We start from the raw sequence: 18,474 nt of genomic DNA on the forward strand, positions 1-18,474 counted from the left end.
GATGACTGCTATCCATTTCCGCATCTTTCCTCATTAAAAAAATGACAAGCTTGGTTTTGACCCTTGTCTGTTTGTGCAGCTGACTGCGCAGCACCTTGTGACCATTTTACTGCAAAATCAACTAAATAAAAGCGATATTAGGCTACCACACTGACAGGCTTTACACAGGAGAGCATAGGTTTGGACATCCAACGTGGTGGAGAGAGTGACTTAAGGTGCAAAGTGTCATATTGTCATATTTTTTTATTTTTAATTTTTAAATTAAGTTGCGTTCATTTAATTGCTAAATTAACCGCTACAGGGCTTGATTTGACTATTACTATTATGATAAAAGAAAAATGTTATGCTTACTACCGGTTACCTTCTAACTATTATGGTGGTTTGCTGTGATGAACACTGTCAATATCGTCAAAGTCAGTTAATCTAGATAACGGATCTGTTAAACTGAGAAGTTGCCACCGCCGATTGGTCAGTTGCTGACAACTACCCTGCAATGATTGGGGGAGGATTGCTCAACGTCTGCATGGGGGCGGAGCCGGCATCATGTCAATTGTTTACTGGAAATGATAATACGTATAGTCAGTGGTGCAACTACACATTATTCAGGTGGATACGAAAACATAAATCGGCGCGCCCCCCATGCCCCTCTCCTCAAAATTCGCCAAGCGCACGCTTAGAACAGATAACAAATACTTATCTCCTACAGCTTTACAGCATTAATATAACTTACCACGTTGGGCAACACTCAAACATTAGTAAGATGTGATTTTATGGCAGGTTCGGCCTTTTAGTTTAAGCTAACGGCAGCTTAAAAGTACACTACTGGTCCGCCGTTCATTTTCTTCTAATACACATTAATTCACGTACCAACACAAAACAACTCTGCTGATGATTTCTTGGTCAATGTCAAGTTGTCATAACAAAGACATTTTGAATAATGTCAACTTTGTATTAAAAGTGTCATGATTTACCGAATGACACTTTATGACAACAGTCATAATTATTCATGAAGGCTTATTCATGTTCATGACAGGTGTTATGTCATGTTTATGACAGTGTCATGACAGTCTTATTCACCCCCCTTCAAATAAAGTGTTACGACATTTTTTATCTAATATTTTATGGGGGTGCAAGGCATATAGAATAAACAGCAAACCTATGGACACATACTGCTGTCTATGTAATATGTAATTGTTGGCACGCTTACATTCACTCTTCTTATGATCAAAATATGAATGAGTGGATACAATTTTCTTTATATATCAGTAGAAGGCACTTGAAAGAACATATGTTCAAAATATTGTATTTATATTGGTTTATTTAAATATTTTACTGACTTCCTCTTGTTGAGGTTTGTGACAGACATTTACCTCCAGCGTCACAGGCAGGAAGTAAACAGGACTGGTCATGTGGCTTTTCACACTAGATACATAAAATTGATACTGTTTAGAATAGACACCCTAATATTTAATTTTAAAACTTCAAATAGCTGCCAAAAGTCAAAACAATTATTCTAGAGCTTCCAGAAGTTAGAAAAAATGTCTGGCAACAATTGTTGCCGGTGGGATTAAATGGGTAAATTTTGTCATTTTGAGATCATTTTCAACTAATGTAATAAGAATGGCATATTATATATCAAAGATAAGAAAACCCATTAATTTCTAAGAAATATTTAACACTAGAGCTGGAGAACACCTTAAATATTCAAGATAAATAAATAAAACAATCATTTAAATGGACTATGCTCTGTAATCAAAATTATTATTGTTAAAATCATTTAGCTTAGGGAGAAGAGGACTTTTGTGTAAAAAAAGAAAACAAATGCTCTTTGGTTCTGCTCTGCATCCATGAAATCTATCTGGTTTGAAATCTATCATAGCAAACGTCAGGTCTTTTAGTAATTGGGTTATGAATAATTCACCACATTTTAATCTCCCATTTTGTCTCCATTGTTGGTCAACTAAGTAACATATAATTGGTCACAAACACAGTGCATGTAGCAGGAATTCAGTCTTTCAGTGACCACACTTTGAATTCAATGTTGTGTTCATCAACAGGTGGAAGAAGATGCGTTCCCGCAGCAACAGCCTAGAAGACGTAGCAAAGCTCAAACTGGCTCAGCAGCAGAAAATGGACACGCACAAGCAATCCGCAGAGCGAGATGAGCACCCGGGTAGAGCAGAACACCGCAGTAGGCGTCGAGAGCCGCCAGCCAACACTGGGACCGTCGAAAGGAACAACAATGTGGCTAAAAACAGCGGCGGCACTGCTGGAAGACCCAATGGCAGCAGCTCTGTGAGGGCCGGCCGACGGGAGAAGGGCAGGGACCTCTCCCGGGATGACTTGGTGTTTCTCCTGAGTTTGCTGGAAGGAGAGCTACAGGTAATTTAAAATGCACAGGTACCGCTGCCAATTCATATTAAGCCGAGCGTCTTGCAGACATGGCACTGACCCCAGTTGGATAGAAGGGTCAAACATCCTGGCTTAGTGGGCTTAGTAGGCGGTGATCACGGATAGCCAGTGTTTACAAACAGCTAACAGCTGAACCCACTTCTTGTCGTTCCAGCATCAGATCCAGGAATCACCTGGCAGGTTTCAGGAGATATAAAAGGTCTATTAATGAGGTTAAATAAGCTGGAAAAGAATCATTCATTACTGTAGCGGTAATATGCTAATTAAGACCTGCTTCGGCCCCCAGAGGCAGGTCTGGGGCTATTTTTGGGACCTATTTGGCCCCAAAAATAGGTAGTGGAAGTTTATGGTCAAAACTTCAAATTTATTTATATTATTTATTAGTAAAGTTGCTTTAACAGGCTGATGTTTTGATCTACAGTTAGATTAGATCCACAGTTCTGGTGAGATGTTTTCAGGAATTCTACAACCCTTGCTGATGTTTCTTACTTAGTAGGTTCACCTCAACTGAACACTTTCTGCAGCCTTCCACGAGCTGCTGGCATCATTCTGCTGAGATATTTGGCATTTTTTCTTGGTAGAGTTTGCTTAAATTTGTTGAGTTTTTGGTACAAACTTGGTTTTTGAGCTTAATCTAATTGGTCATCACTCCACCAAGAACCACTGAAGGAAACAACACAAAAACCTCAGAAGATGACACTGAGCATAAACTTCCTTCTTCAGCAAATGGAAACAAAAAATGAGTTGTGTTGAATTTTAGGATTTCTTTTTCGTCTTTGGCAAAAAAAGACAAAAAAGCGAACCATGGCGGACCAGAGTTCGCTTTTTTTGTCCGCATCAAAGTTTAACACATTCACACCTTCTCAAACAAACCAGGCTGTCTAGACAAACAAACTGGATTTAGATTAAGGTGAACAAAACAGGGCTGGTGAATGCATCCTTAATATGCATTAATACACATTGGAAACAGTATTACCTCAGAAGCCAACACCTTCCTCATCTCTAATCTTAGGGATACTGCCAATCAGCAGTAAGGAAAATGAATGACGCTCATCGATTGACTGTTTTGCAACAACACCTAATAGTGTTTTAAGTCGCATTGCGCTTAGTAGTGTTTCAGCCACTAAAGCTGTATTTTCTTTTGAATATCTTAGATATGTTCTACAAAAATCAGACATATTTTCCATGAATAACTTGGAGTTACATTTAACAGAAAAATCCACAAACAGATCAATATGAGGGTTCACAGCACATTTATAACGTCCACTGAAAATATGCTATATATACTTTGTGTAACCCAGAGGTTCCCAAACTGTGGGGGGGGGGCGCCGTGTCTTTGCAGGGGGGGGGGGGGGGAAGCCGTCTGGATGAATAAAAAAACAAAACATGAACGCTGTTCATGTTTTGTTTTTATAGAGTTGGCCATTCTACCTTAGAATGGCCAACTCTCTGTTATTCCTATGTCAATTTGATACAGTAGAGGCTTCCACACTTCCCATATTTGTGTCCTCTGTCACTTTTAGCAGCAGTTAAAACTGTTGTAACCTGTTTTTCCGAGCCGCCTTTAAACGCAACATGAGCGCTACGACGCTCGCGCTGGGTTTACACCTGTGAAGGAGACCTGCTGCTGCTGGGCGGAGCTACAGGTGTGTTAGAATCATGGCAGCAAACCAGCAAAATGCAAAGAACTTTTCACAGTTTTTCCCTCCAAACTAACCGACTGAGTTGAGTAAAGCTGTTGGATGCAGGTAATGTTAGCTAAAAGATGACTAGCTAATATCAATACAGAACCTTAAGCTTAACAAGTACCTTGTAGGCTACCGATGTTGGTGTCTATTTTCAGCTATGTACATTCATTTTGCCCCCAAAAAAGTCGATGCCCCCCACCTCCCCCTGTCACACGTGTCGTTTCAACCAGACAGCCATTTGTAATCCATAGGGGGGGCGCAGAAAATGTTTGGAAACCACTGGGGGGGGGGGCGCAGAAGAAAAAGTTTGGGAACCACTGGTGTAACCCATTAAACCATCATTATAGTTATGTGTCCAACTTTATATAGGCTTCATGCTGATATTCTGCATATATGAACTTCTAATAGGAATTACTTCTCTTGTTGCTGGATGTGGATACACATGATGTGGATGTAAAGTTTCATCCTGTAAAGCATAGTTTGGTCTGACTGCAATCACTCTCTGCTCCATCACAGGCCAGGGATGAGGTGATCACAGTCCTAAAGGCAGAGAAAATCGACTTGGCACTGCTGGAAGCCAAGTATGGGTTTGTCACACCACAGAAAGTCCTGCAGGCCCTGCAGAGAGACGCCATCCAGGGAAAGTCGGACGTCTTCCAGGAAGACATCTACGAGAAACCCATGGCAGAGGTAACAGCAGTTTACAGTCAAAAATATCAACCAATGTGGCAATAATGGCTGCCAAATGACTGCTATATGGTTGGAGAGGCAGATAACCCAGATGTTCTCTGTTAACCCAACACAGCTCGATAAGTTAGTGGAGAAGCAGAGGGAGACCCACCGGCGGATGCTGGAGCAGCTCCTGATGGTGGAGCAGGCCCACAAGCAGGCTCTGTACAAACTGGAGGACGAGAAGAGGAACCACGGAGAGTTCATGAGGAAGAGCGACGAGTTCACCAACCTGCTGGAGCAGGAGCGCGAGAGGTCAGCGGGGAACTGGTTTGTAGTATTTCCAAAAGCGGTTGCATGTGAAGAGTAGTGTATAAAAATCGTCTTGACTCATGCAGCAAGTTTAGTATTCAGTGGAAGCCACTGTTACAGTGGAAGCATATTGCAGTATCATTAAGACTTTCTCAGTGGTTTCAGCATTCATAGTGACAGTACAGTCTGTTTCCTGTGGAGCAGGGGTCCCCAAACTTTTTCCTGTGAGGGCCACATAACTTTTCCTTTCTCTGGTGGGGGGCCGGAGTCAATTTGTAACAGAAAAAGTGTGACGTTTGGAGGAATGCCTAAATGTAAAAATATATTGTTTTCCAGAAAGCACAATCAAATAACATTCTCTGGGTTCTTCACATAAAAAAATCCAGTAAGGATTATAGTCCGTATTTTCCGAACTATGAGCCTCACCGGACTATAAACCACAACCCCAAAGTTTTTTTTTTTTTTAATAAACCAGTAAACATGCACATATAAACCGCAGTTATCTCTGCCACTGCAGGTTTTCCACAACAATGCAGCAGCAGCAGAGGGGGGCGGACACCCAAAATTTGAGTCATAACAGGTCAATTGAATATCACATTTATTAGGGTTGAAAAAGAAAAAGTTGCCAAGATTAGATTTAAAAGACCTGATTACGGTAGTTTCCGAACGGTAACTGTAACAGTAAAAGTGCTGATCCTTCGTGTCTGCTACTAGCATGTGCTAAATCAGTGGTCCCAACCTTTTTATTACCACGGACCGGTCAAGACTTGGAAATTTTGTCCAATCAGAAAGCGCGGTGATGTAAGAACAGAGAGGAATCCCAAATAGGTGACATATCACGCAACTGAGAGTCCGGTGGATATCGGAGATGATATGTGGAAATGTTTATTATTATATGTAAAGGTCATTATTATGTTGATTCAGTTAAAAATGTTAACTATGAAAAAACATATTCACCTCCAAATCATAGTGCAGCAAATAGAGCAGCTGCTCCCGTCGTCTTTTATCCACCGCCTTTTCTTTTAGTTATGTCTTTTATCTCTTAAAATGAGTCCACAAACTATCACTATTGCTTCTACATCGTCATCCATGTTTGGTTATTCTAAATTCCCGCTATTGTAATGTGGGACTCACCTACCGGTCCGGGATAAATCCATTCTCCTGTCTCTTCTCTGGGCCTTTTCCCCTTTGCAAAGAAACTTTCCAAATACATCTGATCTGTTTCTTACTCATTTTACAGCTTGTGGGCTCAGTGTTGGCTCGCAAGTAACCGAAACTTCCAATGATTCACTTCCTGCTAAAGAGCCCCCTGGTGGTTGAAGAAAAATCCACATATAAACGGCATATAGTCCTGAAAATATGGTAAATGGAACAAAAAAATCTGAATGCTTTCTGGTATTGTTCAGCGGGCCGGACCAAATGTGGAGGCGGGCCGGATTCGGCCCGTGGGCCGTAGTTTGGGGACCCCTGCTGTGGAGGCTTGAGATGAAACCATCTTTAAAGTGGACATATGCTTTTAAATTCTCCCTTTTCACATGTAAATCATTCACTTAAGGTCTGTATAAAGTAGAGGTGCAATGCTTTAGTCTGAATTCCTCATTTTACCTCCATAGACCCTCGTTTGCCTCTGTCCTGATACGTTTTAAAGGAACTTGTTTTGTTGCTGTCTTTTTAAATGTGGACAAGATATTTCACACCCTGCCCTCCTCCAGATTGCAGAGTGTTCCACTCCACCACATTCGGTCATTTTTGTAGTTTAATAGCAGCAATATGATTATCTACCAGCAAAAAGAACTTTTTATTCCAAAGTTTATGAAAAATGTCAACAATGGAAGATTTCTAGGTCCATCCTTCCATGTTGGAGCCAAAGTCTGACCCAGAGCAGGGAAGACGACCAACCTGCAGAACTATGCATTCACATGAATGCATCACAATGATGTTATTACTTTATTGACACCCTCACCATCAATACCAACTACCTACAATATGGAGTGTAGTTTAACTACAGCGCCCATGCATGTTACCTATTAGTCTTATATGTGTATAAGGCTAAATGCTACTATCAAACCAATGGCCAGGATGTCATGAATAACACACAAAATGCATATCTAAAATAAGTTTTGTTGTCATTTTAGTATTATTAGCAGCTTACCGCTTTGCTGTGCCCCTCACTTCCATAGAGAAAAGGAGCTGACCTTTAATTAGACGAAGATTTTCAGAAAATCCCTTCTGAGGTTACTGAAAAACTCATCCTCGGAAATGGACTTTCTCCATTAATGTGGGGACGTTTACCCAGACACTTCGTAGAGGCTCTGATGATGGGGTTCTATGTAAAGAGTCCTGTGCATTCATGCACTCTAAAACTGAACATTTTCACTTGTCTACTTGCGAATGTTTACTTGCATAACTGAACTATGACTACAAAATCGCTGCAAGAACAAGAAATGGCAGATTCACAAAACTGATAAGCCTGAAGTCATGGCCTTTTTTAGCAGCTCCACAGCAAATGCGATGACGACATAAATGCAAGAGAGAAAAATGAACAGTCTGAAAAATAGAACCCAAAAAGAACTTGCATATCTACGCAGCAGCGGGAGAGAATAAATGTAAATTTTTTGCAATCTTAGACACTCTTAGAATGCAAAAAAATTTATGGAAGGGCTAAAAAAGTTTATTTTGTGTGACATGTCCCCATTAACACATCATTAGTCATCCACTAAGAGTTGCTGAAATCCCTCTAACTCTAGAGCCATCACAATCTAATGAGCTGGTGGATTCTCCCATTAAATCAATGTATTCTCTTTGGAAGACCAATGGAAATTCCCTCTTTAAAAGTGATTACTGTTCATTCCCATGACCGGGAGCAGGCCCTTCACCTTGTATTGAATAAACCTGAAGCAGACCAAGAGTTGTTCCTGGAGATGAGCCAGTCTGTAAGGGTGGAAGACATTTTGACAGATAATTTAGGTTTGAAGCTTAAATACACAACTATGATTTACATTCACAGCTCTGTTTTATAGTGGTGCTGTGAGTATTTCAGAAGCAGAGTGAATTACCAGACTTGTTGGAAAGCTAAACCTGGCATGTCAGCGCTGGTGAGGCTCAGGCAGCAGTGGCTCAGGGCGAAGTACACTTGAGGATGAAACTGTTGTTCCTGTGGTTTTATAATGCGCTATGACGCAACTCTCCAAAATAACAAGGATAATACTGCTACAATTTTGATCATATTGCTTCATAATCCAACTTCCTGTACTTCCCATGAGGCCAAAGTAATATTCGTTGCCCTGGAGATGAACATTCTGGCTAGTTTAAAAGGTCAATATCAGTTTTATTGACATTTGTCATCCAGTCTGGTCCCCATTTGTGGTTTTGTGCAAAAACGCAAGCCAGCTAGTTTACTTGTGCATCTCTGAAGACGTTTTTTTTTTTTTATGTTTTAGTAACTACATACATATACACAGTGATTCTTGAGAATAGGGACAAAACAGGTCCTATGGATAAAGCATGAAATTTGAATAAAATATACACAAAATATATTTTTTTCAAATATCTAACTAACTAACCTGGGTCATGTGAGCACAACAATGTATATTTTTCTTTTTTTTTGCTGAATATTTTTTTATTTTAAACATTGTAGTCGGTGGATGATGCCTGTAAAAGCCCTTGTCCAGGAGCAGAACTCAATACATTCTTATAGTTTAAAACAATTAAAGAAATACTAAAATTATATATTATGACAATTAAGTATAAGTAGTCATATAAATAATTATAAAAGTATCGATAAATTGAATTAAAAATAATTTTAGATATTTTCCAACTCCGTTGAAATTTGTCCTTAGTTTTTGTCAACACCGTCAGAAATTAAAAGAATGTAAAAAAATCAGGCATTATTGGGGGGCACCAGAACTTCTGAGGACCCCATGACGTTGTCTTTTCTCTTCCTTTGCTAGGAGGGCTAGTTAGCTCCGGTTAGCTTAAGTTATTCTTTAGTTTTTTCTTCTGTTTTATTCCTAAGTTGTTTGTCACAACCATGATGTGTCAACTCCATAACTGACAGTTTACAAAACTTTGATGAAATTTTGCGAAATAAAAGCTTAATTTTGGTATAATGTAAAGATTTCATGGACCTGACGAGCTACAATATGGCCTCCTTCAGAATAACATCATATAAATTGAGGTAGTTTGGCATTTCGTCAACTCCGTCAGATGTCAACTCCGTCAGAGTTTTTCTGACTCTTTCAGTGAAATTGTTGTCAAATCTCACTTAATTGTGCAATTAATTCATTTTAATGTATTTTACATGAATTGCATTACTTCACATGTACCAAGTTTTTCATTTTACTCACTAGTTTGTCACCACCTTCAGTTCTGTGTCAACTCTGTCATGCACTGTCAACTCCATCAGATGGACTTTTTCTTGTTTTTTGTTTTAAATAATATTTATTTTATTTCTTGAGAAGCATTTGTCTGTAAATTGAGTAAAAATATCACTAATGGGGTATTTTAAAAATCATTTTAGATTTATTTTTGTCAGATGGTGATGACAAAGTTTTGGGTCAGGTCGATTAAAAATGTAATTTTTAAAAAAAAATTCGCAACTGGGAGCCTGTACCTTAGCATCTCCATATTTTCTAAACATTATTTGTCATATTTGCATACATAAAGTTGAGAAATAATAAAAAAAAATATGGGAAAATTAAAACCCATTTTGTCCCTATTCTCAAGAATCATCATGTTAGCTAGCTCTGCAGCAGTTTTAGCTGAGTACAAAGATGTTTGACAAAACCTTTAATGTCTGAAATTGTAAAACTGACAAAATCTTGAAATGTTTACAACCTTGAAGATACAGATTATTTTTCTGTTGAACATCACTCTTAGGGATTCACAAAAAATTTGTCCATTCATGTTTTTTCTCTGGAAAAAAACATGAATGAATACGCATTTTCTCATTTTCAAAATAAAATGCAAAAATGCGCTGAAATACCTATATGACACGCTATTGGCGGGCATTTGCAAAACAGCCAATTATTGTCCTTGCTGGTGATTGGCTGTATTCCCAAGAACGGAGATATGAAAGACTTCTGCTATAGTGCTGTGGTTTTTCACTTGTTTGTATTAATGCATATTAAGGTATATTTTGTGTTGGAACTATTAGTATCAGCAGTTACGAACATTTTTATAGGTAGTCTCAAGTATTGACGGACTTCAGCTGTGCGGCTGTAGACCGGATGTTCCGTATAATAAAGATGGAGCTCTGGCTACAGATTCATCGTCTTCACCACCAAGAAACAGCCAGGCAATGGAAACAAGGACACAGTTAGGTGTTCCCACAGGTCTGTGAACCAAAGAGAGATCAAACTGGGGATGGAACATCACATAGAAAGCTGTTGCCAAACTGTGCTCCGTTTACTGCATTCTCAATAATATCACATCTGATTTCACATGCCAAGCCAGAATTACAGCAGCATATATGCAGTTAGAAACATAAATGTAGGCTCAGCAAGTAGTTTGACAATGGGTACACAGCTGAGTGGAGGCCTGACCTGTGTGGGATGTTCCAGGAGAAGCTGTGACGGTCGCGAAGGAAGCGCCACCTGCTTAGTTTTCAGCTGATGACGGTGTTAGAAATGAGGACAAATTCATTCAACTAGGAGGAGAACAGAAAATGAACAAAAAAGCTCTGAGGATTCTCCATAAAACAGAACAAAATCTACACCAATATCACCAATAAGTTTGACTGTATGCTGATGATACTTCCTTTGTGGGTCTACAAGCCTATTTCTGTTAAATATGATCATTTTCCAACAACAGCTAATGATAATATATGTAAAATTTTAATATCACATCAGGTCAAAAAATAAATTTGAAAAGAAGTTAGGTTTAATGAAAAGTTTAGAGATTATTTTGAAAAGGTGATTTTATTCTGACACCTGAACCTCATAAAAAACACATTTACTAATTTATTGAATATGACTGTATATTAGAATTACAGAATTAAAAAAAGAAAAAAACTTTTTGCATGCTTATGTTTGAGCTCTAAGTGTTTAAGGTTGGAAGGCCCTCCTGTCATCACCTTTATCTTTAGCTCCCTTTGGTTACTTGATCAGATTTTCTGGCTGAAGAGTTTAAAAATGTTCATGTTGCTTGCAGTCTGAAAAAAAAGAAGAAAAAAATTGCTTCAAAATCATGAATAATTTTCCATGTGTTATTTCACACAGCTGACTGTACCCACTGATTCATTAACGTACTAATGTCACAGAGTTCCACTTATCATAATGTGAGCATGACTAAACTGAAGCAATAAAATCTCAAGTACTATAATAAAATGGATCAATCTGACGAGATTTTTTCTGGGGATTTCACTTGTTTTTTTTCCATGTATATTTTTTTGGCAGAAACTCCAAATATGATGCCATGTGCTGACCAGGGAGTGTCATTAATTTTTTTTATGACTCTAACATATGAGGTGATGAACAAAGTGTTGGCTGAAGGCTGCTCTGGCATTCTTTGTGATCTCAACCATAACCATAACTTCTGTGTCTGATGAGAACCAATAAACACGACGGTGAACATGATTCATCTGGAACAAAGCTTAAATAAAATGACACTTACTGGAAAGTCAAAAGATCTTAGTTTAAGTTTATTTGAGAAAATAAACTAAATATAATTCGGCCATTTCTGACTAAGATGTAGAGGTGAACCAGGGAGGATCCCTGAGGTCCACCACCTACAAATGCTGGAAATGTTCTGCTTCTGTTTACGTCTGTTTCAAAGTAAGCAGAGCAAAGAAGCGTCATGCTGAGAGTAGGATTTAATGCTTACTTTGTTAACCTGCTGGAAGAAATCACTTCTGGAAGAAATCACTTCTGTTCACTTTGCTTTGGATCATTTATATATTAGGACTTTTTTTCTTTCTCCAACTGACCGACCTCCTCAGAGGAATCGCTAAAAAGCTTGTAAATTCTCAGCAGCAGAAGTAGGGATATGGGGGGCGAACACAGTTCTCCTTCGATTAACTGTGGATGGAGCGGGAGTCCATGAGCAATGAGCTCACCACCAACCGGGTTCTGCAGGAGCAGCAGGGGTGTGAGAGCCGAGCGGCATCCTAACCATCAGCAGATGTTAGCTTAAACATGACTTCAGCTCACAGATATACACGCAGGCCTTCAGCTCGCCTTTGTTCTTTCCAGCAGAGGGCAGGGAGCACATTTTACGACCATGTGCTCCCTCTGGGAAAAAAACCTGCTATCTTTGCACGATGCTTTGCAGATGACCAAAACCGGAAGCAAACATGAAAACCACAAACTCCTGTCATGTTCAATATAAGGTCAGTGAAATACATGTGGCAGTCTTATGCTTTAAGACAGTCACATCTGATGTTATTGTAGTCGAAGACAGATCAAATCCGCAATGTTAGCAGCTTCAAGGATTTTATGCCAAAATTTAACAAAGGTTTCATTTAGAATGTTTCCCAGACCTCCCCAAACTAACCAGGCTTTCTGACAATCAGACTGGAGTTCAATTAAAGTATAAATACAGTCAATATACTGCAACAGACTGGCGACCTGTCCATGGTGACCCCGCCTCTCGCCCGGAACATTAGCTGGAGATAGGCACAAGCACCCCTCCCGACCCCACTAAGGGACAAGGGTGTAAGAAAATGGATGGATGGATGGATGGATGGGTACAACCAAAATAAGCGCTAATCTAGCTTTAGCATTAGAAATGTCTCGTAGTCCTTAGCCAAAGACAAAAGAGGAATCAATCGCTACAATTTAACGCCACTATTTTAGCTTACATTTTATGAAGGAGGAAATTGTGTTCAGTGTCTTCTTGAGAGGTTTTTATGTTGTTTCCTTCAGTGGTTCCTTGGTGTAGCGAACCCACAGGCGAGGAGGAGAACAGGTTTTTCAAATGGCTTGGGTGTTTGAACTGCAGCAGCTGGAAATGGAACAAATGTTACCATTTTTGTCCCCAATCAAATTGAGTCTGCCAGGACTGCCAGGTGTGAAAACAAAACCTCCTGGTTTTCCAAAGCTGTCCATTCATATACCATAGTATGATTTAAAATACCATATTTCAAGCACTATAAATACTTTTTCAAGGCACATTGAGTTGGCAAATAATTTAAGGCATGGCAAAAAATCTGTTTAGCATTATTTTTTTTTTCAAATGCTTGATCTTCTTGACCTTTACACATTAAGACAGTTCAAGCGAAGAAGACTTGCTGGTGAAATTATCAAAACTGAAACTTTATGAAGTTTCACATGGTGCAGCTGGCTTTTATGAGGCACAAATAAAGATAACAAGTGCCCTGACGTAATTTATTACCGCATTAATTGATTATTAACATTACTGAGGGCTCCTTTAATGCATACAGAACCACAGTAGCTGCATGCGTGTAAACACAATTCTCTGCTCCATCTGTGCCGTTTACAGGCCAGGCAGTATAGGTTCATGCCATCTGGTTGACTTAATGTGCAGTCAGTGTTACGTCATGCCTGCCGAGCAGATTGAGAGAATTGCTTGACTGTATCAAGCAATACTCATCTTCATCGTTGTCACAGAGACGCTTATTAACCAGGCCTACCTTCCAATTTGGAGTCTTTTTTATGAGCTGGGTTTTTCTTCTATACTGATGATTGGTGTTCATGCCTGTGCAGGTTTGTCTCAGAGGTAGGTGGTGCGCTCTGCACAGAGCAGAAAGAGAAAACAGTTCTAGGAGGTTGTGCCAAGCCGAAACAGGACCTAGTATCCACCCTGAAACCAGTCAGGTGAAGACACCAGTCCACCTCATCCCAGTAAAACCTCCCAACAGAAATGTTCCAGCAAAAAGTCTCTTGACACGCAGCATCGCAAACGTTTCTACCCAAGATTTGGCTCAACCTTGAAAATGACGGACATGAGTGAAAGATGTCTGTTATAGATTGTATCAAACAGACATTTCCTTTTATGGGAGGGAAAGTCGTTCCTCAGGCTGTGAGTGACGTTTCTTACATATTTGCTGTCTGACGCCTTGAAGATCCACTTGTGAGGACTGATGTTGAAGTCAGCGGTCTCACAGATATGGCACATTCAACAACAGCCATAAAACACACACTTGCGCACACACCGCCTTGTCTGCATGATTTCCTAATCTCCGGCAGGTTTCCTACGCTGTACTGGAAGAAGTGTAGTGTTTGGATTTCGGTTTTCCAGACTGAGAAACTATAGGACCCAGAATTTAGAATAAGAATTTCTTTTATTGTCGTTGTGCACGAAAGAAAGCACAATGAAATTTAAAGAACAGCAACTCGATAATATTGAGATATATCTCAATAAAAAACATAAAAAAAATATAGCAGAAACACATGGATGTTATGGAGAAATAAATAAATAAATGATGTGTTCAGGGCAACAACAGCTCTTGGGTAGAAACTATTTTTTAGTATGTTTGTTCTTGACTTTATTGCCCTGAACATAGTAAATCAATCAATTGATCAATTATTCTGTAGCCCAAAGGATTTTTCAAAGTGCGTTTCTAAATGTTGCTTGTTGCTACTGGTTGAGTACAAAAGAGTTTAACTGCCAGAGTTCGGAAGTAAATTCAGGAGCTGTATCTGTAGCCGTATCGGTTAGAGATATTGGGTATTATGTCTCGTTAAAACGAGGAAAGTTTCTCGTTTTAACGAGAAACGCTCTTGTTCTAGTGAGACGAGTTTTACATCTCACTGTAGCAGGAACGTGTCATTTTAATGGGAATTTTCGTGTTTTAACGAGACATCGTAATGACTTTATGACATAGCCACTGATCTGATCCAACCTTCCGATCGCAAGACGATCAGAAGGGTTGTAGGTTCGATTCCAGCTTCATTCTGCCACATATCGATGTGTCCTTGGGCAAGGCACTTAACCCCAAATTGCCTATCGGTGTATAAATGTGTGAGCGTTTGTGTGAATGGATGAATCTGACTCTAGTGTGAAGCGCTTTGAGTGGTCAGAATGATTGGGCAAGTGCTATATAAGTTCTGTCCATTTACTGTTATAACCAGAATTATTCTCACTTTAACGAGATGCATTTTATATCTTGTTATAACAAGAAAATGAGAAAACTTTCTCATTATAATGTGTCAAAAAAACTCATTAAAATTTCTTGTAATAAAGGCAAGTTTTATATGTTGTTGCATAATACCTCTTTATTATGAGAAAGTTTGTCACTAAAACAAGCAAGATTTCTTGTTACAACCAGGTTCAAAACTTGTTAAAGTTTCTCAGTACAATGAGAAACTTTGGTTTTAAGGATATTAGTTTTATATCTTATAACGAGCAGATTTCTGGTTTTAACCAGATATACAACTATGCTCCTCTGACAGATTACCACTTGTTAAAGAGGCCTAAAGAGGGTCACTGTGACTCTCCTCTTCTCACTGTTTCTACTACATGACAACTAACAATCCTAAGAGGTGTTGCTGTTTTACGTCTGTTCTTATTTGAAAGGGAATATATTTTTCTTCTAATGAAATAGAAATCTCCTTTTAAAATCCCATTAAAACAAGAAGGTCTTCGTGTTTGAACAAGATGCTACTCCTGCATTTATTTCCAAGCTCAGGCAGTAAAACACTTCCGTACCGGAGAGACCTGGACACTGAAAAAAGCCGGAATTTCTCTCAGGTCCAGAGAGGGAATGCTTCTGGATTTAATCCAGAAGAACAGATACAGCGAAACAAATGGTGAGGCCAGGCAGCCGCTCTACACGTTGATGTTCACTGTTGGATCTCTCTGTTCCCAATGAGTCAGAGAACTGTCCATCATGTCTGCACACATTGCTAAGTCCTTACTGTAGACCACATAAAAAATAAAAACAGAACATTTAAACTACATCTGCGGTTCTTGGACTGAGCTCTTTTAACTCAAAATATACACACTCACTAAATCAGAATATGTTTTTATAAAATATCCTCTAAGCAATTATTAAGTCTTTTTTACAATAATCTGCACATTTCTGTATTAATAATATGTTGGCTTTTTTGTCTGAATGTTCTGTTTTCATCAGCTTGAAAACAATTAATTTAAATAACATTTCACTTGGCAACATATTTTTTTCAAAAATAGTGAAAATATTGAATATTGAATAATATTGAAATCTAGATTTACTCTATAGATCTAGAATATTTTTTTTACTATTTTCTTCTAGATTTAGAGGTTGGCATCACTAATATCCACCACTAATATCTAGTTCAAGCAAAAACAACAAAAATAAGAAAATCCTTAAAATATATATTTTTAAAATAGAATAATCTATTACAATAGTAGTATATTTTGTAGTTTCCTTAGCTCTAATTAACATGATAGTTTTTAAATAATTATTATTTTTGTTATGTTTGTCTTTCTGAATCAGTAAATGGATGTTGGAGAATTTATATTTAGCAAATTTCATTCTTTTTGTTTTTTATTTAGAGCAAAAATAACCGAAGGGCAAAATATAAGACTGTTTTACAGTTTTTGAAAAAAAAAGCAAAAAAAAAAAAAAGTTGATTTTATCAAGTAAAATCTGATATGAACTGTTAATTTCCAGTGTATTGATTCAATTAGTTTTTTTGTTTGTTGTTTTTTTCCATAAAAGGATTATCTTCTTAAAACTGAGTTTTTATAACTACAATTCATAAAAACACCAGCACCAGTGTAGCACTCAGTGACGATGTCTGGATGGAAACGGGAGAAGAGTTGTAAGTCCTGAGGGAGAACAGAAACTAGAAATTCCAGGAATACAAACAGAAACAAGAAATGAAAGGATGAAGGAATGCTAGCAAACATCAGCAAGCTGAGAAAAAAATCTTCCAAAACTGGTAAAAATGAATCATACCGGCTTTAAACGATGTCATTTCAGATTAACCAAAGCTGACTCCATGGCCTCCAGAGGTTCTTCCTCATTGCTGGAAACGACGGCATGAATGGAACAAAAATAGATGAAACGTGGTTATGATTGCAGTTGTGACCGAATCCGTTTGCTGCAAGTCTCTCCACGTGAACATGCCATTGCATGTTGCTGCTCGTCGCTGCATGTGAGTCCTGCTGACCAGATTTGGGCCTATCGGCCAACACTCCCAGATAAACGAGCAGATTTCTCCTCAAACCTCTGCGACCCCGACCACAAACCATCTTCCATCCTTTCACTTCACCCCAAATATTTCCAGTTATGCAATTTATTGTGTTTGAAGCACACTGATACGCTTTAATGTTGCTAATTATTAAGATAAATCTCATTATTTTTCAGCGTGAGTTTTTATACTGCAACCAAGCACAACTTGTAAAATCAAAAAACACAATTTTACTGTTTTTTTTATTTATTTATTTTCTGAAAGACATAAAAAAAACATCTGGCAACAGACCAAGTAGGTGTGAAACCAGCTGAAAACCAGCTGAAAAAGTAAAAAATAAATAAATAAAAAATACAGCCCATGTGTTCAGTTAAACACTGTCAAAACGTTATTGAGCAGCATGTATAAAGCGGAGAGCTAATTAGAGCCAGGGATTTGTCATTGCATGTTGTAATGTGATTACCTCTCTCCGACAGAATGCAGCGATAAGACCTCACTGACCACAAACCTTCTACTTCTGCTTGTACTTTTCCAATTATTTTTAGACTCACTGGAAGTATAGGAGCAACAAAACGAAACGCCCCGTCAGGGAGCATTTAAGGACTTTTCATTAAATATGTGAATACGAACGTTTTCCAGTGAGGTTTGGCTTTTCATGTTCTGATTTTTTTCATGTTAAGTCAACATGACTTTCAACTTTTTTTTTTTTTTTTTGCTAAATTAAATCTAGAAATGTGGCATGCATTGATTTTCTCCCTCTTTATTCTGAAACACCCAAATAAAATCCAGTCACATGTTGCCTCTGATCCCCTGTCTAGTCCTTTGGGTTTTGAATAATTTTCTAAGGGGATGTGTAGGAAGACACAAACATGTGGAGAACCAGCTTTGACTCAGTGGCTTATGTAAATTCAACCAGTCAGGTTGGAACAGACAGAACTTCAGCAGAAAACTGTCCACTTTTACCCGCAGACAGCAGCAGGCTTTGAGAGAAGTTGGCTCCTCAGGGGGAATTTTTCTGTATTTTTATAATAAAGTGTCAGGCGTCTGTTTAGTACACAATTTTTATCTAATTTGACGTCATTCTAAGATATAGAACTGAGACCTGAAGGTAAGGGCATGCTTCTTCCAGCTGTGGTCGGGCTTTTGTTTGGCCGCATACTATCTAATGGAGATGAATCAGCCAACTCGCATCTTATTAATCAAAACCGACGTTCAGAGTTTAAAGGTTTAAAGGTTTAACACTGCAGAGACAACACATCTTCAGCTCTCCCGGCTTTCCACAACGTTTAGGAGAAGTGTCCATGGAATTCTTCAAA

At 38.6% G+C, this 18,474-nt stretch overlaps 1 long non-coding RNA gene and 1 pseudogene across 3 annotated transcripts; one reads left to right on the top strand and one right to left on the bottom strand.

Moving 5' to 3' along the window:
* The first annotated feature begins 2,067 nt into the window (after positions 1-2,067).
* LOC106908592 (filamin A-interacting protein 1-like pseudogene) lies at positions 2,068-5,198 on the top strand (annotated as a pseudogene). The gene is made up of 3 exons (XR_015764084.1): positions 2,068-2,382; positions 4,617-4,790; positions 4,906-5,198. The product of XR_015764084.1 is annotated as a filamin A-interacting protein 1-like pseudogene (transcript).
* Positions 5,199-10,630: 5,432 nt separating this feature from the next.
* LOC106908591 (uncharacterized) lies at positions 10,631-17,067 on the bottom strand. 2 transcript variants are annotated; one of them, XR_015766028.1, is made up of 4 exons: positions 16,924-17,067; positions 13,672-13,771; positions 11,155-11,232; positions 10,631-10,728 (listed from the first exon to the last, which is right to left on the bottom strand). It is a non-coding gene; the product is annotated as an uncharacterized LOC106908591 (long non-coding RNA). The 2 variants fall into 2 exon arrangements; XR_015766030.1 differs by lacking the exon at positions 13,672-13,771.
* Positions 17,068-18,474: the final 1,407 nt, after the last annotated feature.

Source organism: Poecilia mexicana, unplaced genomic scaffold, assembly GCF_051168715.1.
Source record: "Poecilia mexicana isolate PSO_F unplaced genomic scaffold, ASM5116871v1 scaffold_2, whole genome shotgun sequence".
Classification (NCBI taxonomy): Eukaryota; Metazoa; Chordata; class Actinopteri; order Cyprinodontiformes; family Poeciliidae; genus Poecilia; species Poecilia mexicana.